Consider the following 24388-nt stretch of genomic DNA (forward strand, 5'->3'; position numbering starts at 1 on the left):
TGTCCTTGCTTCATCTGCATCACCCCCTCACTGGGGTCTGTCGATTGATTATCTTTTGTATGAATTGAGACATTTGGGCTTTTGTCCTCCCATGAGCCTTTCAAATTGTATCCTGCACATTTCCAGTATTACCTTGTAAGATTACGGGACCTGTTCACTGTTGGCATTATTAATTTAGTAGGCTGCTGACTGGCTTGCTTTCAGATCACACGCTCTGCCCACCATCAGTGGTTGTGGCCCCGCAGCTGGGTTCAACTTTCAAAGCCTGGAGAGCTCTGTTCAGGTCTTCCCCGGGGTGTGTCATCCAGTGTTCAAGGCCTGGAAGGCTGTGAACCCTTTGTTCAGTTCAGCAACCCAGCTCTGCAGGAGGCTTGCCACGTTGCCTCTAGCTCGCAGTCTCTCTGGTCCTCTCTGATTTCCCGAGACCTCCCTTTGCTTGGGACTTCAGTTTCCTGCTTTGCCACACTTACTACAACTGTACCCACATCTGGCTCCAAGCCCTGCGAACACAGAGAAGAAAATAAGCAGCAGGATTGCCCTTCTCCCTTAAGCTCCACTCCCTCCAAGTGGAGAGGAGGCTTCCTTCCCTTCCTCAGAGTTTCACATGCTGCCTGCCCCACAGAGGCTCTCACAGCCAAGGAGCCACCTTCCCTCTCCTCACATCCTTAACCTCTTTCCTCTTCAGTGATCACTTTTGGATTTCTACTTCTTGATTCAAGGCTGGGAAATCCAAAAAAAAAAAAAAAAAAAAAAAGGAAAAACAAACAAACAAACAATAAAACCCCAAAAAGCAAAAACAAAAACAAAACATTAGGGGCACCTGGGTGGCTCAGTGGGTTGAGCCTCTGCCTTCTGCTCAGGTCATGATCTCAGGGTCCTGGGATCGAGCCCCACATCAGGCTCTCTGCTCAGCAGGGAGCCTGCTTCCTCCTCTCTCTCTCTGCCTGCCTCTCTGCCTACTTGTGATCTCTCTTTGTGTCCAATAAATAAATAAAATATTAAAAAAAATCAAAAACAAAAACAAAACAAAACAAAACATTAAACTCACCTCCAGCTGGATAGAACTTCAAATCCCAGGGTTCTCCTCCAACACACTTGCTACTATTTGCTTTACAGCATTCTCAAATAGCTGCTTCAGGGATTTGTTCCAGTTTCATGGGTGCATTCAGTAGAAAGGACTGGATAAAATGTGCTTACTCCTTCTTTTCCAGAGCCAGAACTGTAAGCATCACTTCTGAGATACATTGTATACTTAGAGAATACCAAGTATGTATATCCTAGCTCAAACACAAACCTGGCAAGTCCGAACACCTAAGCAACTAATGTGTAAAAATTTCCTGTAGCTACAAAGTCGAAAGGTTCGTCCAGAAAATTTTTATTCAGGGTGGCAGGCTATGGGACATTGTCCATCCTGGAATAAGAAAGCTAAACAGGTCTATTTAGTTCAAACTCTCACAAAAATAAAGTCAATAATGGAGGCATTCAAATTATATTCCTAGCTTTTACTTAGTATCATTTTCTTTCTTTTTCTACAATATTATATTTGCTCACTCTGTGATATTTCATTGCCCCTTTGTAAAGCCCATGTGAGAAATATCTTGAAGATTTTGACTCCATGTAAACTTTTCCAGTTTTCAGAGAATCTGCTTTTCTTTCTTTAGTCAGAAAATGGGAACTTGGTAAGTGTGCATGTGGTCATTTTCTTTTCTTGGCCTCCAGGAAACATAATGCCAAAACACTAGCTTAAAATACATCATATGGCCCACGATTTATTTCTATGATGTAAATTGACTTAATTAAATTTTCATTGTTGTATGTTAATAGATGTAAATTTAATCCTCTTCACATCTTGTAACAGGTTTTGCACAATCAACATAGTAAGTTGTAGATTTAAAAAAAAAAAAAAGAAATAGAGCTGTGAAGAAATTTCCACCCTGTCTTCTAGTGTCTTCTAGTTTTTCCATGTGTGGGTATGATGAGGGGAAAAGATCCATTCGAATGCAGACCTAGTATTCTACTTACCTGTGACTTCCTTTCTCAATGAAAATTCCAATTCAATGCTTTTCTCTGTATTTTCATATGGCCTCAAATTTCATTTGTGTATATTAACATCTAAATCCATTCTGCTTTTTATCAGACCATTGATTTATTTAAAAGCTGAAACATAGAATTCTCACAATTCAAACAGTTTTCTAAAGTCCACTTGAGAATATATACACAATTTTGGAAAAGCATAAGAAATCCAAAGTTCCCTCTAATTAGTCCCTTAGAGAATCACTAGAACAAACAAAAGTATAGAATTTTAACCTCCCAGGTGCCATTTCACAGTATCCTAATAAAGTGTTACATATCTTCCAATACCATCTTAAAGTGAACACAGATGAATTCTTTGGGTTATAATCAGGAGATTGGCACAAGCAGGATATTTAAATAAACATTATATTAAAAAGAAATGTATTCAGAGAAAGTGGTTACTCCAATTCTCTTCTGATTGTGTTTACTTTTATTCTCTCTTTGAGCCTCATCGGCTGCATTTCTGTGTAACAACACTCGAATTGTTTTCTTTGAATAAAGATCTGTACCAGCGTTGAAGGGAAAGGGGCTCTGCAGGCCCTGTGTGATGTGGTATAGTTACCTTTTCTTTGTAAAAAGGCAAGTCCAGGCTCCCTGCTCTGCAGTGGGGGTTTGATAATCAATCCTTTCCATTTGTAATCTAGTCTCAGTCCAAGTCTCTCACGGCAAGCAACAGTGCTCCATCTGAGCAAATGCTGGTTTCCAGTTCTCCCCTGTGCTTAAAGTTGAGGGCACTGATGCAAAGCAAGAGAGAGGGGTGGGAGTGAACGCGGTATGTGTGGCAGGGGCAGGGAGGGGAGCGGATGGCAATAGCCCAGACAGCTGCCCCGACTCCAGAAGCCTCCTTTGTCGTGACGATGACCGTCTAATCTGATCAGCAGTTTCCACGAGAGCCAGTCTGGATAATTCAAGCCTTCCACAGCAGGGATTTTAGGGTCAAATCATTTAAAAAACTACCCAGTTTTCTCCTCCACGGTGATCACCTCACATGCTGGTTGGTAGAATGTGGAGATTGCTTCTTTATGAAAAAATAGTGAAAGTGCATCCCACAGAAATATTAGCATGACAAATTTTATGTGCACATATTCCCCAAGGATTTTTTTTTCTATTCCACATCTGTTCAGAGCTGAATTTTAAAGTGGTTGTTTGTTGTTGATGCTTTTTGTAAAGATAGACAATGTTTCTCATTTGTAACAAGAATAAAGCAGATAAAGTCTCTGGAAATCATGAAATGGAAGACTTTTCTAATAATTCTGGCATTCCTTTATATATATCCCCACGGCCACTTTCTAAATCATTATTCTCCTGCATGAGAGGAAACCCACCGGCTTCCAACTCATCTTAGCTCCTCTGAGCTGTAATTCATTTCTCTACATGGCAACATAATCACATCCTTAAATAGAATGTTAGATGGTCATGTGAGCTTGATAATGCAAAATATTGTCACTATTCCTAGATGTTTTTGTCATGTGATAGAGTCACAACATAGCAACATATATTCTGCAAAATGATTTATAAGAAGTTTATTTGAGAAACAAAATATTGAATCTTAAAGACATGTTTCACCAGGACTACTTCTATGTAATTTGAGTTAATTTTGTAAAACAGTAATTCATATGTTTCAGGAGACATCTGGAAAAATATAGGAAGAGCAAAGTGACCTTGTTTCACATGCACACATGATCCTGTGACCTTCAGGAAATCACCATCTGCATGTACATGTTTTCTCTGAGGAAGGAAACATTTGACAAAACGGACATATGAATGTCAACATAGTTTTGTGTGTGTCACTCAGATTTTCTCCAATCTTTGACCTCTGGGTTCATACCTGAATCCTAGAGGGGGGAAAAAAACATCCATAAGAGTCTTAATGGGCAAAGTATTAAAAAAAAATAATAGTTATAGATAAAAAGAAATTTAAAAATATTCAAAACAAAAAAAGTAAAGTTAAAAAAAGAATAAAACAATAGATAAGAAAAAAATAAGAATATGTGATTACATCAGTGTAATGAGACTAAACGCCTCAATTAAAAACCAGAGATGGTCAGTTTGGATGCTGAGCAAGGCCCAGCTGCATGCTGCTTAGAAGAAATGTGACACATTATAAATACAGTACCAGGTTAAATGAAATCGGGTAGAAAAGATGTCACACAGTAAGAACACTCAAAGAAGCTAGAGGGGTTATATTAATATTTGACAAATGCAATCTCAGAGCAAATCACTTTCAGAGTGTCATAAAAGGTCATTGAATGGTGACAAATGCGTCAATTCATCAAGAGAAAATAATGTGCCTAAACACTCACGAACCTAAATAAACTGAAAGATAGTTTATAGATTGCAAGACCCAATATTGTTGAAATGTCAATTCTTTCCAAATCGACCTGTAGAGTCAATGTGATTCCAATCAAAATCCCAGCAACCTATTTTGTAAACACTGACAAACTGATTAGAAAATTTATATGGAAAGGCTAGAGACACAGAATAGCCACTACCATACTGAAAAAGAAAAAAAAAAAAAATGGAAGGCTGACACTACCCAACTTTAAGACCAAACTGTAAGTCCACCATGCTCAAGACAGCACAGTGTTGATGGCAGAGAAAAACAAAGCAAGGAAGCATTGATCAAGAAGACAGAATAGCGAGCTCTGAGATAAACCTACACAGATGTATTCAAATGCTCTTTGACAGCAGTGCTAAGGCAATTCAAGAGAGAAAAAATTGTCTTTTCATGGTGTTGGAACTAATAAATGTCCATAAACCAAAAAACCAAAAAAAAAAAAATCAATCCAGACTTTACACCATTCACAAAATTTACTTTGAAACACCTAAATATAAAAATGCAAACCTATAAAACATTAAAAAAAAAAAAAAAAACTAGGCTTTGGTAGATACAAGATGGAACATCAAAAGTATGATACTTGAAAGAAAAAAAAATAATTGGACTTTATTAACATTTAAAAATTCTGCTTTTTCAAAGTTTAGAGAATAAAAGACAAACCACAGTCTCTGAGAGAATACTTAAAAATTCATATTTGATTAAAAATTATAACAAAATTATTCAGAGAACTAGCTATTTGAATCAAATAAGCTATCCAGAGGGGAAATGGATACACAGCAAAATCTGAAATGCACGTTGCTAAGCGAAAGAAGCCAGTTGGAAAAGGCTATGTACTCTATGAGGCCAATTTTATGACACATCAGCAGGTGGCAGGTGTTAAGGGGGAGAGGATAGACAGGAAGAAGTGAGGCACTGGGGATTTGTAGGGTGGTGTAACTAATCCGTATGACTGTCTTATGGTGGGTACATGACATTGTGCATTTGTCCAAAGGCATAGAATTTTACACCACAAAGAATGAACATCACTGTACACAAGTTAAGATATAATAATTTGGGAGGCTGAGGGATTCTGGGAAGGAATGCAGACTGTGAAAAGATTCCCATGTTCTTGCAAATAATTAAACAAAAGCTCAATGAAGGAGGCACGGAGGAAAGTGCTGGCCCACATAACTTTGGGAATGAGTGGCTATGTGAGAGCAAGGAAGAGAAACTGCACATAAGCACTGTCTCCTAGCTGTTCGAGTGGTTTCCCACAGGGAACTCGAAAACAGCCCTCATGGTGCTGTGTGTGTGTGTGTGTGTGTGTTGGAAGGGAATGAAGAAGGACATGGGTGACAGGTGGTCAGATCCAGATCCTTCCTTGAGGGTGTCTGTAGATAAGCAAGGGGAGGGGTTGAAAGGATGCATGTGGTGATGGATAGGATGGTTGGAGACATCCGATCAGAACTCCTATAGAGCCGAACATAGTTCCAGATAGCTATTTCTATCTGCTATTTCTATCTGCTCAGGTTAATATACACAGAAATAACTCCTTGCTCTGTCAGCTCTGAAATAAGGAAATAGCACTTCAGCCTTCTGAGCCTATCTAGTGCCCAGATCTTGGTTTCCAACACCCTTCACCAATAAAGGGAACCAAAGCTTCTTGGAGAAATGGCTAATTCTAGGAGTGGGGCAGGAAGTAAGCAGGACAGCACATGGCAATGCCAGAAAGTGGGGAGAGCTCAGAGGGAATGCCACCAACCCCTACGGACAGCAGTGAGCACGGGGGCCACCTAAAGGAGCTCCAGTCGGACAAAGCTGGAATAATAAATAAGGTGGTGTTGGGCTTGACTCAAAGTATAACATAAATATCCATGAGTCCATACTGACATAAATTATTTCCAACTAACAAATGAGGGAGGAGAAATCAATTTCCCACAGAGAATTCCAAACAATGTATTTAAACATATATATTTTTTCTTCCCTAAAGGAGACAGAACATAACCCTCCACTCTTCAAGTGTGAGCCATACACAGGGACTTCCCTCCAAAAAGGACATTGGAAGTTGCTGTGGCGGGTGAGGGGCGTCAAGACCTGACGGACGCTACTGCAGGCCGTGCTCTAAATCAACGCAGTCGGTCACATGCCCTTGATATCACAGGACGAAAATGCACTTGCTTTCTGTGATCTCACTCCTTGAATCCCATAACCCCAAATCCAGCCATGAGTAAAACAACAGGCCGGTTTTAACAGAGGAAAAGCCTACCTGACCAGTATTCCTCAAAACTGTCAAGTTCACAAAAACCAAGAGAAAGCATGAAAAACCATCCCAACCAGAAGGAGCTTAAAGAGACATGGCAACCGAATATAACACGTAGTGCTCATGAGATTCTGAACAGAAAAAAAGTCAATTAGGTAAAAAACTAAGGAAATCTGAATAAACTGTGGATTTTGGTTGATAACAATATGTCAATATCACATCACATCAATATCACATCATTAATCATAATAGACACACGTATAAGATAATAAAGTGGGAGCTCCATGTGTCATTCTATGGGAAAACTCTGTGCTCTTTTCTCAACTTTTCTATATTTTTTTATATTCAAATTTTCTATATATTAAATCTAGAACTCCTCAAGAAAGTGAGGCATAGTTTAAAAAAAAAAAAAGTAATAATCACAAAGTGCCATGCTGGGCTCCTTTCTCTAGCAGCTCATTCCAACTATGTCTCATTTATTCCAGTTACATCTCAGTTTTCTTTTCTTTTAAATTTCAAATAATTACTTTATAGTGCTGCTGGGGGGATTTAAATCCCATCATATGGTCCCCGGTGTTGAGTAGATGGCCAATAATGAACCCTGGGGCTCCATAAGTAGAATCATTTTAGGGCTGCTATTTTTAGAATTTGCTGAGAAGTGAATATGTATTCATTTATTTTTATTATTTTCAAATATCAAAGTTGCCACAATTCAAAACATCTTTTTTTTTTAATTAACATATAATGCATTATTTGTTTTGGAGGTACAGGTCAGTGCACAATTCAAAATATCTTAAAGAAAGTGTTAGGAGCACCTGGGTGGCTCAGTCAGTTAAGCATCTGCCTTCAGCTCACATCATGGTCTCAGGGGCCCTGGGATCGAGCCCTGCATTGGGCTTTCCACTCTATGCCAGGCCTGCTTCTCCTTCTGCCCATTACCCCCTGCTCATGCTTGCACTACTCCCCCCGTCTCTCTCTTTGTCTCAAATAAAAAATAAAATCTTAAAAAAAAATACACATCAGTGTATTGGAAAACAACTACCTTGAAAACACCCATTGGCTTCCGAACCCCTCAGGGAGACAGCTGGATGAGTCTTGGTGAAATCTTTGGATTCAGGCGGATTTGGATTCCAACCAAGCCGTGCCACCAAGTAGACCCTGTGCTTTTGAATAAGTCACTTAATCTCTCCAGGCCTCCATTTTGTCATCTTAGAGCAGAGCTAAAGGTATTTTTTATTATTTGTGTGGAAAGTAAGTGGAGTGATGCTTATTAGGTATTTTGCACACTCCTCGGCATGTGGCAAATGGTATTATGTTATTATCATTGTTCATATGTAGGTTCACGGGTCCTAAGTTATTTTACTAGTGTCTTAGAGCTGCAAAAATCTGAAGTAACGCTTGTATATTACAAATATGGGAGTCAGGTTAAGGAGCCAACGAGTGATTTTCCAGAATTTTTGCAACCATGTAATGATTAGCGAAATAACTGGAATATGGACTTTCCTTCTTGCAGATGAGTGATCTCTTTGCCAGAAAAAAATTGCAAATATTGGGCAGGATCAGGATAGACACTTCCTTTTTAAGATCTCCCTATAATTTTTGATACGAAGACTCAGGAAACTTAATTGTGGGTGAGTTCTGGTTCAGAAGCCGCACGGATGGTTTCTGTGCGAGAGAAACTTTGAGGTTAGTTTCCTGCAATTCTAACTTCGCTGTATTTAGGAAAGGATGCGTAGAGCAGAAAGTGGTAAGGGATGTCTTGCTCCTCTGGGCCGACACTGACTCCCTTTCTAATAATCCCTATGCCCCGTGGAACAGGATTATTGCCCGTCGAAGAGCATTCTTCCATGTTTCTAAGTTGCTGGCAAGGGATGGGAGCCGGGGCTTTCCGCTCGGGAGCACTGGGACCAGAGCGCGGGGACCCAGGCGCCCGGCGGCTCGGATGCACGCGCCTCCGCTCACCTGACCTCACTTTTCAAAACCAAAATTCTTCAGAGATTTTATGGGAAAACATTGGCAACAGTGGCACCGAGCGGTTTGATGGAGGCCTTTGTAGTCAGTAAAGACGAGGCGGCTCCCCACCGCAGCCTTTGAGCAGGACACGGTTCCCGGGCCGCGACTCAGGTCGGGCGCTCCTCGGCACCGCGCTGTGCGCCCCGAGCGGAGACGCGCTCCGCTTCACGCTGTGATGGAGCCTCCGTTTCCAGCGTTTTCACTTGGGACTGGGCTGTCCCGCTTCATAGACCGCCCCGAGCGGAGAACTCTGTTACCATCCCGAAATCGTCCTCTCCTCCGCGGAGGACCCCCACCACCGACTCAGCTCCAGAACTGACATTTGTTGTCCAAGCACGAAGCACCGCTGCTTAAAAGTCATTTTTACATCGTCCCTAAACTTGAAAATTCCAACCAAAACGAGAGACAGACAGAGAAAAGAAGAAGGAAGATAATGTCTCCCAGAGGACGGCTTTCTGGACCGAACCTGAAGCCTGAAGCACGAGAAGATGTTCGTTAACACGCAGATTCCGTGTCATTTGGATTCGCACCTCCTGAGCAAGCGGGTTTGGTGGGCAGCCAGCCTCTCGCGGGGCGATGGCGATGACGACACCTCAAGCTGCGTGGCCCCTTGAGTGACAGCGGGTGTCAGGAGCTCAGCCCAGAGCCTCCGCCTGCCCCACCCTCCCTAGGAGGCTGGAGCCACTGGCCGGGCGAGGACACAGGGGCCCCCACTCCTGCGTGCACGCACCTGCCCGCGCAGGAGCCCCTGACGCTCACCTGCCCAGCCCCGCGTGCTCTCAGATCGGCCTCGGAAAGACAAACTGCTGGTGACCAGAGCCCTCCGATGACCTCTGTCCTTCCACTCAGGATGGAGGGATCGACACTTTGTCTCACCAGGCGGTCACTAAGCCATGGCTTCTTTGCTGTGCTATAGGCGTTATACTCCATGTTCAAATGTCAGCAATGTTTTTTTTTTTTTTTCTATTTTTAATTTTCATTCACTCTGATTTTAAAGCTGTCTTGAAATACATACACGTTCCCCCACCCCGGAATCAAAACGTTTTGTGCAACTGACTTGTTTTCGGATGTCAGCTTAGCAGACCACAGAGTCCCATCCCATCCCTCTGCGCCCTGACTGGTGTGGTGTGAGTCACGAGAGGACCCTGACCTGCATTTCCCTTCTGGGAAGGATTCTATGGATGTCGATTTGGGACAGGAATGAGAACACCAGGATGTGAGATCGACAATGGCAGGTGCCTTGTTTTGATTCCCTGTGGAATTCCCGAGTAGGGGAGATTGCCTGGCACGTGGAAGGTTAGAGAAGCGGATTTGTCAAAGAACAAGCAAACAAGTGAACGACAGATGTGTACGTCTCATAGCGAATTTAGTTTTATCATTTCTGCCCAAGACTAAGCGGGGTAATTTTCAAGTTTAGAAAGCACGCTTGCCTCTGGTATGTATCTCCTTCCTCGCCCGAGTCCTTCCACTCATGTCGCACAGTGTGAGCTGTCCCTTGGAAAAGCCAAAGGCTGGAAAGGGTTTGCATCCTGACACCAGTCCCACGGCCCCACGGTGTCCCCAGTTTGTTTTTTCATTCATTTGTCTCATTTATTAAATTATTAGCTAGATACTGAGTGTCCATAAGGTGCAGACAGAGTCCAAGACTCCTGGACGACAAAGGTGAACAGTGAGTGAGGCAGAGCTCCGCGTGGCTGGCATCTCAAATCAATGAAACATGGAGAAAAGCTCATTACAGTTCAGAGGGCTGGGGCAGAGGAAGTTCTAAGTTAAACACGAGAGGCTAAATGTTGGTCAGAGCAGAGGGTGAGCAAGGCTCTTGTAGAGAACCTTCCTGAAGCCATGGCTGGGAGCCTGTCACTCCCTGATGCTCCAAGACAGTGGACCCCTCTACACTCTAGTTGGAGGCTTTATGCCGTGTAGAACATGTTCAAGTAACGAGAGTTACTCTCTTTTTCTTGTATAAGTCATTGGACATCAACAACCTAGTATGGGAAATTAAATGTGTATACTGAGAGAAAGCAAAATCCAGTAGGGGATCAATGTAAGTCCAGCTTTTAGGAATTTCAGTAGAGACACATTTCCTGTAAATATCCTCCTTTGCTCTGATTGAGAGTTTGGGAGGAGGGGTAGCTTTCTCATCAGGAAAGTGCCCCCCCCCCAAAAAAAAAACAGAAAGAAAGAAAAAAGAAAGAAAGAAAGAAAGGAAGAAAAAGGAATGTGTACCTTATCTTGACTTATGTGAAAACATGGAAAGATTAATCAATTTGGAGGTAAATAATTAAAATCAATACAGATACACGATTTACTGGATTGTTTAAATTTATTACCCTTTCTGACACTTTGTAGTCACATCTATAGAATGATGTGATAATAATAATTGTGCCTATTTACATAAATATTTTAGGATTAAGTGATGTGATTTGAAGACTAACAGTAAGTAATTCAACTCCCAACACAAGCCTTATCTTCAAATCCTATAACATTCCTCTTATCATACCGTTAAAGGAAAGATGCACTGCAATTCAAATTAAGAACTTTCTCCCCCACTTTATGTTTTATTACAGCTTCCTCAAGGTTAAGCTATTTAAAAAATAATGTCTATAATGTTTTAAAATCAAAATTAAACATGCAGGGGAGACAGTGAATGCAAATAAGACTGAACATTATTGATATTAGAATTTTTAACATGCTTTAGCCTAAAATAGCACACGGATCCAAGGGAAAGATCACCATTTCTGTCTCTTCCAAATGCATCCATAGTTTGCAAGAGTTTGTGAAGACAGGGATAATCAACTTGTAAGACAAACGAATTCTTTTCCGTTCAGGACCAGAGCATTTTAAGTGGCCTCGCTCAGGTAGTACGAGAACTTCTTAGTTAAAACAGTTTTGCACGGGAATATTTCCGTGGATATTAGATCTGATCACTTGTGAGGGTTTTTCTAAGACTTTTCTCTTGTGTAGACAACCTTTTTGAATTGCTTTCTCACATGTAACCAAGAACATTTTGCCATCAAACCAAAGGGGGGTTTTCTCAGTGTATGTGTTCATTTCAGGTGCTGATGGAGCATCTGTTTGTGAGGACACCGAGCCTGAAACCAGAAGGAGGACACGGAGACGTCTGTGAAAAGGAACTTAATGGAGCCATAATAATGGCAATTTTACCTTCAAATATAGAAAGGGATAAAAATGTACTCTCTGTGGTTCCAAAGAGTGAAAGTGGCAAGGGGGCTTTAAAAAAAAAAAAAGAAAAACTAGGAGGATTTGCTTTAGGAAAACTGGAGTTCTCTGAAATTGAAATAGGCCACCTTTTGCAGTCGAAAGTATCGGGTAATAAATTTTCTTACAGAGCAGACAAGTTCTTGTAAAGGTTGTTTACACTTGTCCACATGTCTGGCGGAGACTGGAATTAAAATGTTCGCTCTCTGGATGAAACACTAGAGCTGCCTGGGATGCATTTGCGACAGAATGTCTGGGGTCCCATTTTGTAATGATGCAGATTCTATAGGTCTGGGACGGCCCTCCTCATGATTTTCTCGAAGCCATGGTTAGAATAACTCCCTGGGTGTTCTAAGGTGCACCCAAAAGTCAGAAAATGTATGCTAATTGATCTCTAGAGTTATTTCGCCTTGGATGAATCTCGTGCTTTTGGTAAAACAACTTAGTGTGGTTGGGGATCAGTCCGATTGCCCTCCCACTGGGCAAAGCAGTCCCAGTGTGAGGCACCGGGAGTAGATTGATGGAGATTAAATAGAGCGTTCATCTGTGCCTTGTTCATTACTGCTTTATTCAAGAGACAAGTATCAGCCACGTCCTCTGGTCTTTGCCTCAAATAGAGACAGATGCTGACAGCTCCGGCCCGCCCATCTTCCCCAGCAAGACGTTCTTCATGGAACCAGGCCAGCGGCACCGTCCCCGAATCAGTGACAGAGAAAAGGTTGTAATACACATCCACCTAGCTGGTGCATTGAAAGATTGCAGAGCCCAGCGTGTATTTCATTAAAACCACCCCATTTCCGGAGCCTGTTAGCAGTGGCTGGAAAACATCATTCTCAATGCAGTGGGGAAAATCCTGTCATCGTGTGGTGGGAGCAAGATGGGAATTCTGACATCTCGGTGGCAGTGTGCATGTGTGTTTGTCACAGCCTCTTTCCCTTGTCACTGTGCCTCCCAGACTTTATGACACCAAGTCTTGGCATAATCTCCAGCTTGCCTGCCGGCACATTTGCATCTACTGAGAATTAGGTGTTTAATTTTCTGGGTCCTTATTGTGGCTTTTTGGATGTAAATTTGCACAAAGCTACTTCCATGTAAATAGCATTTTGACATAATAGGAGCGCCGGTGTGGACTGGTATGGCTGTGGGCACGGCGCTTCAAATCCGTTCATTCCAGACTGAGGCTTAATTTACAGGCTGGATTACTTGAAAATGCATTTATTAAGTCTGACCTACTTTTTAAATATTTAATATTCCATTTTGGTTTCCTTGTAACAAAAGAAGCTTCAAGGTCTTCGCGTTCTTGCCAATTTTTTAAAGCAGAGATGTCAATTCAGCTAATAAGACACTGTACAAAATCACCGTCCCTGGACCAGTTTCAAGAGTGGTATTTAAAACAATTAACAGTTCACAAGATCCCACGGGTACCTGGACGCCCCAAAGGGCCGATCTGCATTTGTTCTTTCGAAAGTCCTCCTTTTTGCTTTTCTTCAGACATACGACCACGCTGTCGGTAAGAAGAGTCGAAATCCACGCTGGGAGTAGGACCCCCACCTTCATGGAAGGGGGGGTTGTTTATGGCTTCACTGGGGCTATGCCTTTGATCAGCATATTCTGTCGGGGAAATGACAGATGCACCGGCAAAAGATAAATAGAAATGGTTGAGAATGAAGGGAAGAAACTAGGGAGACAATTAAAAAACAGTATGTGACACCAGCGTGCAAACTTTAATCTGTGTTCATATATGCATGTTGCTTAGGTCACTGGGAAGAGAAGGTAAGGTAGCACACAGGAAGAAATCTCAGGAAGAGACTATAACTGATGAAGTTGGAATAGTGCGAGGAAGCAGGAGAGGGCAGAGAAACTTGCAGCCAGGGTAAACCCAGCACAGAGAAGTGTGTAGCATACCATCTTGTGCTAGATGGGCTCAGTTTCCCTAGCAGCCAAAGCCAAGATAAAATACGGCAATTATATGAATTAACTCTCCATCAGACTGGAGCAAACAAGTCAATCAATTTAGCTCTTTTTGATCCTGAACTCATAATGAGTTTGCTCAATAAACGCACTTAACAGGAGTTCTGGTGGTCTGGATGACAACACCCAACAACTTAGCAGTAATAAATGCAATAAAGGGTTTCAAAAAGTCAAAAAATATTCTTTTACATTAGAGTTCTCTAGTGAGACAAAAACTCATACTTAGCTTCGGGAATAGAAATAAGATCGGTAATAGTCAGTTACACTATACCCTCTAAGTGTATTGTTTTATATTACACAAGAGGAGCAGTTATCGAAACCAGGGCATGGAAGAGGGTGGTACTCAGGGGAGGGAGTCATTGCTCAGTTCCTGCCAAGGAAACAATGCTGAGTGTCAGACAAGCTGCTAGGGGCATCAGGCTTCGAAATAGGGAAGGACTTGGCTTTTATTTCCTGTAAAAGTTTGCAAATAACTTTAGCCAGTATGTGTTGAGAGTGACAGTAATTCTTACAAAATACCCTAATCAAAGGAACTACAACTTTAAGTCTCGAACAGAAAAAATGTGTGGACATAAATTATGATGGGAGCAGTTTCAGAACCGTGACTGGCTCTGTACAAAGGGCTCACTATTTGTAACAATGTGTATCGACAAAATCCTAAAATTTTTATTAAATACTATTTTATTATTTTTATAATCAAGTATAATTAATAAGCATGTCTCTGTGTTGTTTTTGATAGCTTATTTTTAGTGGACGCTAACCCAGTGTAAGTTCCTGGCCTGGAAGCAATTCATGTAACACATCTAATCTTAAACAGATGAAATTTGGATGTAATTTTTTTCGGTTTTATGGATTTTTAAAAATTTGAATAAGTCCTCATTTGAAACTACTAAACTTTCTTTTTTTTTTTTTTTAAAGATTTTATTTATTTATTTGACAGAGAGAGAAAGAGATCACAAGTAGGCAGAGGGGGTGGGGGAAGCAGGCTCCCACTGAGCAAAGAGCCCAATGCAGGGTTCCATCCCAGGACCCAGAGATCTTGACCTGAGACAAAGGCAGAGGCTTAACCCCCTGAGTCACCCAGGCACCCTGAAACTACTAAACTTTCTATTTTGACTGTCAGACCTTTTGAGTGTAATAGTGATCTCCCCATTGTTTATAGGACGTATTTATATTTCTTGCCTGATGCATTGGCTGGAACTTCATGAGCAATGTTGAATTATAACAGTGATAATGGGTCTGGTTGTTTTGTTCCTGATTTTAATAGGAATTCCACTATGCTTTGCATTAATTAGGATACTTAAAACCAGTGTTAGATGTACTCCATTTATCATATTAAGACATTTCTCTTCCATAACAAATTTACTGACATCTCCTTTAATCAGGAAAATATTTTACATCTTAAAATTAATTTTATTGCCACTCAAAAGGTGTGGATTTCCACCTCTAAACTATTTCTTAGATGGATTATATGTATTAATTAGGAAATATGCATTAAATTCTTGCAGTATTGGAGCATCCTTGTAACCTTGAAATTGTGTGTATGTGTGTATATTTGCATTGATGCAGGAATAGATGGATATATAAGTCATCGGTCTTTTAAAAATATTGATCTTTTTCTATGCCTTGAAACTTGAAATGCTTTAGAAAGTATGTATGCCTTGAAGAACATTTAAGCTTCTAAAACATGCAAACCAGGTATTTTTATAGAATTCTTTTCACTTACATTTTCCTAGGAAAAATATTTTTTAGTATATTTGCAAACTTATTAACATAGAACTTTATATAATGTATAGAATTCATGAAAGTTAAACATTTTTCTCTAGAAATGAGGTTATACCCCTTTATTTGCTTAATTTCTCATATGTGTATTCTTGTTAAATATTTCTTATATGTGTATTCTTGCTCAATTTTTAAAATTTAATAAATCAGAACTATATCAGAGGTCTTAGGTTTGTTCTTTCCCTGTGGCATGGGGCATTCCACTTTCCTAATTCCTTCTGTTATCCTCAGTGTTTTCCCTTATTTGAGTACATTTGGCTGGCCTGTCCATCAGGATAAGCTAACAAGCATCACAAAATCTCAGTGGCTTAAAGCACCAAAACCATTTATGTCTAGCTCCCCTCCCCCTGCAGGGGGACAGGAGCACTTCTTGGGTGACCCTGACTCCAGAAAGTAGCCAGCACTGTGTTCCATGGCACACAGGGACAAGACAGAGTAACTGAGGAGGCTCAGCATTTAGATCCCTGAATGTTCAATGACATACATCTTTTGGTCAAAGAGTTAATACCACATGAACACATCGGAGGGAGAAAGGAGAGTTTGGGATTAGGTAAGGTTAACTTCAGTTTTGCCCTGAACTTTCCATGTATTATCACACCGAGTAAACTGAAAATTCTGTGGAAATGAATGTGCGTCCTCACTGCGCACCGGCAGACCTGACGTTCTAAGTGGTTAGGGCATGTGCCCAAAGCCATACATCCAGGCATCCAGAGCTCTGATGTTTGTTCTCCTCTTTCTGTTTGATTGGGTGTTTCTTCTACTTTTCATTGTTCTATTTGGGGCAGAAAATGGGGAAACTGAGCAGACCGAGTTAAAAGCTTCTCTTGGTTCATTCCACGGTGCAGACCACTCACTTCTTAAATAACCCTGTCCCTGTATATTTTGTCTCATTCCTATTTTGGGCCTCCCCCCAGGTTCCTCTCCTTCCTCCACTGGGCTACTTCTACTGCTTATTTTGTGGGTGTCTCTCATTGCACCTGACCTGACCACCGTGTCCATCAAAATCTTGTCCCAGACCCACTCCTCACCTTGCACTACTCACAATGTAGCCCCTCCTCTACTGCATTTCACTGATCACTGATTATTGCTGGTGTCTAAAATTATCACATTTCTATGCTATTTTTAGAACTTTGTTCCAGGTTCCAAACTTACCTACCCCGTGACCCATAATATCGCCCTCTGATAAACCACAATAACTTCAGCACAACAAAAACATACTCCTTTCTAGTGGCACTCCTCTCTATGAAGAGCTTTCCTGCTCACCTGTTTGTGACAGAGTACCAGAAATGATCCTTCAGCTTTTCCTGTCCCCTAACCCACCTGGACGCCCCCAGGTGCTGCCAACGCACCTCCATTTCCCCCACATGTGTCCCTGTGCCTCAACGTCTGTGCTGCTTTAGGCCGAACCCTTGTCCTTCCCTCTGGGCATTGGCCAGACGTCCCGAACATTCTCCTTAGAAACACTCTCACCTCTTTGGAACCTTCTCTTCTCACAGAAGCCAGAGAGATTCTAAAGAAAAACAAAAGTAAACTGATCCTACTATCAGCTTATATAAAACTCTTTAAAACAGATGGTGTAGTCAGTTAAGCATCCGACTCTTGGCTTCCGCTCAGGTCATGATCTTAGGGTCATGAGATCAATCCCCCATGTTGGGCTCCACACTCAGCTGGAAGGCTGCTTGAAATTCCCTTTCCCCCTGCCCTCCCTCCTCCCCTGCTCTCCGTCTCTCTCTCTTTCTCTAAAAAACAACAACAGCAACAACATACAGAGAAGAAAACAATTCTATAAAACACTCCCCATGGGCAAAGTCACCGGGTATGCAAGACCGTTGCTGTCACCTGGCACTTGTCAGTACCTCTGGGCATCCTGTCCCTTCATTATTATTCTCTGTGCTCACCATCCACTTTGCATCCCTGACAGTCCTCCTCTCTGCTTTCTTTGGTGTCCTAACTAGCATGTCAGTCATACAGTAAGCATTGCCATGCAAGGCACACAACAGGATCTTTTCCTTCTCCCATAGCACTCACAATCACTGTCATTATCTACTCGATTACTTAATATCTATCTCCCCGACTAATCTAAATGCTTCATGATGGCCAGAAATGACCCTACCTTGTTAACTTTATATTCCCAACACCTGGTACCTGGTGCCTGACACATAATAGAAATTAGAAATTATTTGTCTAATAAATGGAATACTTAGAGACCACATGGAAACAACTAATGAAGCATATTGGATAATAAAGCATCTTTTTAAAGAGAAAGCCAGACTTATCAAAATTTCATGAAGTCCCCTTGATATCAAATTAGTCTGAAAATTAATTTTTTCTGAACAGAGGTTCTGACAAAATCCTAAACATATACCAAGGTTATAAATTCTATTTATCTTTCAATACCACGAGCCAACATATCGCCTCCCTAAAGGCTTCTTGAACATCCCCTGGTCTTCTACCATGAATTCTAATGAATCTTGTTCTTGTCTTATCTCCCCAGTTATCTAAGAACTTCAGGAGAGCAAAGACCTTCCAGATGTATTTAGCATTCCATTTTGTGCATATTAAGTAACCATTAAACCTCTACTGAATAAATAAACACATTCAGGGTGATTTATTACAGAATACTAAATACCAGGAAGCCCTAATCAAAGATCTGTTATGATACAGTCATCACATTAGACCACAATTATGCAAAGTGTAAATAAATACAAATAATACTAACTTGGAGAACTTACCTTAAAGACTGTGTCCTTTTACTGGGGAAAACATTCAGTCTTTGTTTCTGACACCCATTCTGCCCTGACTCACATCCTCATTCTCACACCTCCTTAAAGGATCAGAATTGCGCCTCACCCCTGGTAATTGTGAGAGCAATCGTGTGCGTCACAAACCCTAGCGCAGCTTCTCGAATTAAAAGTGTATGTGCCTCATAATTCATTTTTATTTACTGGAAATTTGGCTTACAACTGTTGTAATATTGCATATGATTAATTATGCCACAAACTGTGTGTGTTCAAGCTTATGCTTACTTCTGTAAGAGGATCCATGCCTACTTTTCTGTATTCTATGGGGAGCTCAAGGTGATGCACTGAGTTTTCATTTGCATGATATTTACATAAATTTGCATTTCCATACAATGCTATTAATTTTACATAAGAAACACACCTGATTCTAATGATAATTAAATCTAATCTTATGGCCCATAAAAGCAGTGGTAGTATTGGAAGAAACTGGATAATACAAAAATTGGAAAAGAGTACAGAGTGCATGTAAAATTGTTGAAAATGACTACTCCCCATTGCATAAGGTGTTCTATCTGCAAAACCTTCCTTTATTTGTCTTCTTGTTTGAGCCCCATATGAAACTTTTCAGATAAGCAGGTCAGAGATGACACTAATCTTACCAGAAGAGCTTAGATGTCCTAGCAGTTAAGAGTTATATCCAAGGTCAAGGAACAGGTTCCTGCAAGTATCCCATGAGCTCTGGAGCCACATCTCCAAAGTGATGCCCCTTCTACCTCTTCCTGAATCATGCATGCGCTGTGCCGAGAGAGACGGGAAGAAAGAGAGCTCTCCTAAGGACAAGAGAAGCTCTAGAAGCCCACCTTTCTTCTTGCTCCTTTCCCTGATGCCCTTACTCCTTCCTTTTCTCTGGACTTGCATTCCCTCTCTCCATACACCCAGCCTGTTCCCATTAATAGGTTCTACTGAAAGGTGACCTAGAAATTCAAGGTGACCACTCTCTGGGGACTTGAATTTTCAAAGGCGATTCTCTCAGTTAAAAGAGCTTTTTGTCTTAGAGATAGAGCTAGTTTTGTGGGATTATAAGTAGGTTTTTTTTTTTTTTTAAGATTTTATTTATTTACCTGACAGAGATGACAAGTAGGCAGAGAGGCTGGGGTAGGGGGGCCCCGGCTCCCCGCTGAGCAGAAAGCCCAATGCGGGGCTTAATCCCAGGCCCCTGGGATCCTGATCTGAGTAGAAGGCAGAGGCTTAACCCACGGAGCCACCCAGATGCCCCACCCCAAGCAAGTTGATTTTTGACAACACAAAAGGCTAGTCCTGCCTATGATTGTTAAATTGCTGCGGGGATAAATCAGAAAGACAACTCTGTGTTATGAATTCTAAGTCCCTGCATAGATGAGAAAGAGTTAGAATGAGAGAACTGCGACCCTCCAGGGGTAGCACTCAGGTCTTTAGATAAACAATTGAATTTAATGAGCAGTGAACAACCACCACAATCATACCCATAGACACATCACTCAGCAGACTGTCTGTACTAACTCTAATGCTTTTGGTAAGTTCGTGAAACAGTTATTACAAACTTCCTAGGTGAGCAGACAGATGCTTCCAAAGACGACATAAGTATCCGAAGTCTCATACTAATATGCAGCAGAGTCAAGATGCAGACTGTGGCCTCTCAAATTCTAAAATCACTTTTTAAATTTGATCCTTCAGATTGTTGACAGACATAAGCTTGAGTAATTGCAAAGCTAGAAGTAAATATAAAAATCCGGCCCTGTGTCTTGCATTTTGCAATGACAAGACTAAGGCTAAGTGACACCTCTCAGACTGGATAGCTGGTTGGTGGCCGTATCAGGAAGAGAACAAAGTTTTCCAGGCATAGTTTGTTTGTTTGTTCCTTCTCAGCCTCAGAGCATCAGACCTTCACGTTCATTCCTCGAGCTGATTCCATGCACAAGCGCCCTGAGTCTCTGGGCTGATTCCTTCCGTCTGGACCCCAGTAGGTGGTATCAGTCAGCACTGAAACAGTACAACCCAGGTGGTGACTGATGGCAGGAGAGTGCTGACCATATTGGACAGGAAGCACAACTTCACCCATAATGTATGACTTCATTTTGCATCCAGGATTGTCCAAGATGCCTACATGCTTGCACCATTGGGATTTTGGGTCAGAACAATTTGTGTTCCAATATCAGCATGTATGTAGACAGTGGTGTGCACTCTAGGGCATGAAACTCCCACACCTGTACAGCTGAACCAATAAAACCTACATCACAGAGTTGTTGTAAGTAATAGCAATTATTAGCATAATAGATAATGATCTTATAAATCATATATATACAATAAACAAGGGGCGCCTGAGTGGGGCAGTTGGTGAAGCATCTGACTCTTGCTTTTGGCTCAGGTTATGATCTCAGGGTCCTGAGATCAAGCCCTGTGTGGGGTTCTGTGATCAGTGTGGAGTCTTCTTGGGACTCTCTCTCCCCTCTCCACTGTCCATCTCTCCTACTGTCTCTCTAAAATAAATAAATCAAATCTTTTAAAAAATAAATAATATTATTTTTATTCATTTTTTTTTCATTTTTTAAAAGATTTTATTTATTTGACAGGCAGAGATCACAAGCAGGCAGAGAAGCAGGCAGAGAGAGAGGAGGAAGCAGGCTCCCCGCTGAGCAGAGAGCCCGATGCGGGGCTCGATCCCAGGACCCTAGGATCATGACCTGAGCCAAAGGCAGAGGCTTTAACCCACTGAGCCACCCAGGTGCCCCTAATTCATGTGTTTTAATGCAAACGCCTCTAAAAGAGAGAACAATTAGATACAGTGGTTTAAGTCAGTGTTGGGTAGTTTTCCTAGGAAGCTCAGAAAATAGTTGTGCAGTCATGAGGCTTGATAATACCTGCTCCTTGCTGCAATCATTTCTAGCACTTACTGTGAACACTCCATATTTCAGTATTTATCCACCAACTTTTCTTCTCCTTTTCTCCCTCTTGCTGTGCAGTGAATATAATGTTGTCAATTTTGAGAAGTAAGAATTGTTGTACAATATTGATATGAACATCAATGCAGCATTGTTTGTATCTCACACTTAATCCATTATGTGGACAGTTTTATGCTGTGATATAAAACATATAGCTTTTTGTTTTGCTTTATCGGGAAAATATAATAATGCCTCGGTACATGGTTATTGTTTGTCTGCTCACGCCAGCTTTGCTGTAGGGCAATCATGGTTTTAAGCAAGCTATGGGGTGGACGGGATGGAGAATCACGCTATGGCAGATACAAATATAATTCAGACAATAGGCATAGACTAAAATAACCTTGTTAATTCATTTCTTTTAGCTTTTTGCCCTTTCCAAGGAGGGAAATACACTGTTTTGACTCATTATTGAGTGTCAACTCTGGAAGTTCCCTATTGTCTTTTCATACAAATAATTCTCTTCAACCAACTCAATCCTCTTTTGCCTAACTCAATATTTTCTTCTTCATTCATTCTTATTAACTTCAGGATTCTTTGGAACCATGCTAGCTCATTTCCACAATCTGATTTTCCTCCTTGGCATTGTTTGAGTTCAGTGCAACAGAAGTTGTCCCCGTGAACTAGAACTTGGGGTCTGATTTGAGAAAGACTTATCTTTGTATTTATTCTGAAAGTGCTTATAAGCTTGTGGGGAGATAGAAATAACACTCTGAGACACCTGGGCAGCTCAGTCAGTTAAGGGTCTGACTACTGATTTCATCTCAGGTCGTGATCTCAGGGTCGTGAGTTCGGGCCCTGCATTGGGCTCCCTTTTCAGTGTGGAGTATGCTTGAGGTTCTCTCTCTTCCTCACCCTTTGCCCTCCGCCCCACCAAATAAATAAATTAAAAAAGAAAGAAAGAAAGAGAGAAACACAAGTTGATTTTAGTCTAATGCTGTCACTATGAGAGAAAGGTCAACAGATGCTGGTGTATAGTGTCCATGGTGGGATGATGCTTCACTTGGGATTGAAAGCAAAGTAAGGGTGATTCAGGCAAATAAAATATGGAAGGAGAGAGAAGAAAAAAGGAGAGACAGCATGAACCCACACAGTGGGAGTTGCTGTAAGACTCCTGGCATTTCTAGAGTACCAAGAGTGGGGTGGGGAGTGTCAGGAAAGGAGGTCTCAGGGAGATTAAAGGGCTGAACCCAAGACCTGCAAGTCAGCCTGGGATAATTAGGGGTTATGCTGGTGAGTGTTTCTCTCGTGTGTATCTCCTGGAGGCAGTAGTGGGTAAGTTAAAATGGAATCCACGAGTCAGTGCTATAGTCTAACATAACCAGGGGTGAACAGCTACATGAGACAGGTGAAGACCACCATTTTATCTTGAATTAACAGGATAGAAGGGGCAAGAACAAGAACATATAATTACATAATACAGACTTTTGCCAGAGTAACAGAACTGAAAACTTCAAAGTCCAGTAGACCTCATTGTAAAATAGTGTGTGTAAAATAGTGAAGGTGATCTAATGGCAACAAATGGCCAGAAATCCAAATTGATTATACACAGACACACACACACACACACACACACACATGCACACACTAAAATATAGTGGCAAATGTTGACCCCAGTCAAATTTCAGTTCTTTCAAAATCCGTTTCCATTTCTCGGATTTGGGAACTGGTATAAGCATGGTTTGTGGTATAAACAGAGTCTTCAATATTTGGAGGAAACATTGGAAAATGTTTGGAAGCCAAGAGCAAAGCAATAATTCCAACCAGTTGAAGCTTCTTATGAGAAGGCAGGTTAGCCTGTAACAATGGGTTCATGATGGCAATGCCCATGAACAGAGTTTCCTAGAGCACCCTAAGGTTGGAGTGGCCTTCAGCAGCCAATCCGGCAGGGTGGCTGCATGGGTCGGTGTGGCTCTCTTCCATAAGAAGTGTGGATTTATGGCTTGCCTTAGAGAACTTAGGTCTGCCTATCTGGTAGACAGCCTTAACATGGTCACTGGGAATCTGAGGGTTCTCCTGGTGCCTATTATCACTGTGCTCAAATTTGCAGACTGAGGCATCAGAGAAAGCTTGGCAGAGGTTCTCTTCTTTCATGGAGATATTCTCTAGTGGGGAAGAAAGACCTTTGCAGCCAGCACTGTCACCGGTACTGGTGTCACAAGAAGCAGCAGGTCTCAGTTGATTAGTGATATTTGTTTTGGTGGGTTGAACAGGTATTTTGGTGTTCTGAGCTCTATATACGATATTATAGTGTGTGTGTGTGTGTGTGTTTAAAGCTCACAAAACCCAATCAGGTCGCCTGGTTTACCAATGCATCTGTCACTGACTGGAGCAGCTCCTGAGGCATCCTTGACCTCTGGTGTAAACATCAACCAGGCTTATCTCTACTCACTTGTGAAACAGAATGAGATGGGGAGAAAAGATAAGAGAATTGTTTTATTGAGGGTGTATTGCAGAGGCTGCAATTCTGAGCCTTGAGTCTCCCTGGGGGTTCCTTGGCAGGCGGCGCCCTGGGGGACATTGCCCCCTAACTGGTGGGAAAAAACAAATACTATTGCTTTAGCTTTTAGTTATAAAATGCCAAATCTCCAGCTTATCTTAATTAAAACATGCATATTAACATAAAGAGGTATAACACAATGAAAGAGTATCTTAATGGCATATTTAGAGTTATTTAAACATTGTACGATATATGGATTAAGAATGGCAAAAAGAGCATTTTTATTCATGACCAGTTTTTGTAGTTTTGTAACCTTTACCCAAAATCATACTAATTTTTAATTTTTTAAATTTAGTTCTTTAAAATTCCTATGTTCAGAAATGTTTCTGTTACTTCTGTACTCTTGTTCTTAAATATGAGTTATTTCTGAGATTCTCACCACATATTCCTTTGAAAATATTTGAAAAGGTGGTCAACTATTCTAAAAATAAGCTCAGTGATTAATCTCTAACATTTAAGTATAATACAGAACAAATTCATTGTTTATTCATTACTATTTTAAATATGGACCTTTAGGCATAAAGTCGTAGAGGGATG

General features: G+C 41.2%; 1 pseudogene; it reads right to left on the bottom strand.

Annotated features, from left to right (window-relative positions):
- Positions 1–10038: 10038 nt before the first annotated feature.
- Positions 10039–23698, bottom strand: LOC116873264 (annotated as a pseudogene).
- Positions 23699–24388: the final 690 nt, after the last annotated feature.

The sequence above is a fragment of the Lontra canadensis genome, unplaced genomic scaffold (genome assembly GCF_010015895.1).
Source record: "Lontra canadensis isolate GAN:19392208 unplaced genomic scaffold, GSC_riverotter_1.0 scaffold32, whole genome shotgun sequence".
Lineage (NCBI taxonomy): Eukaryota > Metazoa > Chordata > Mammalia > Carnivora > Mustelidae > Lontra > Lontra canadensis.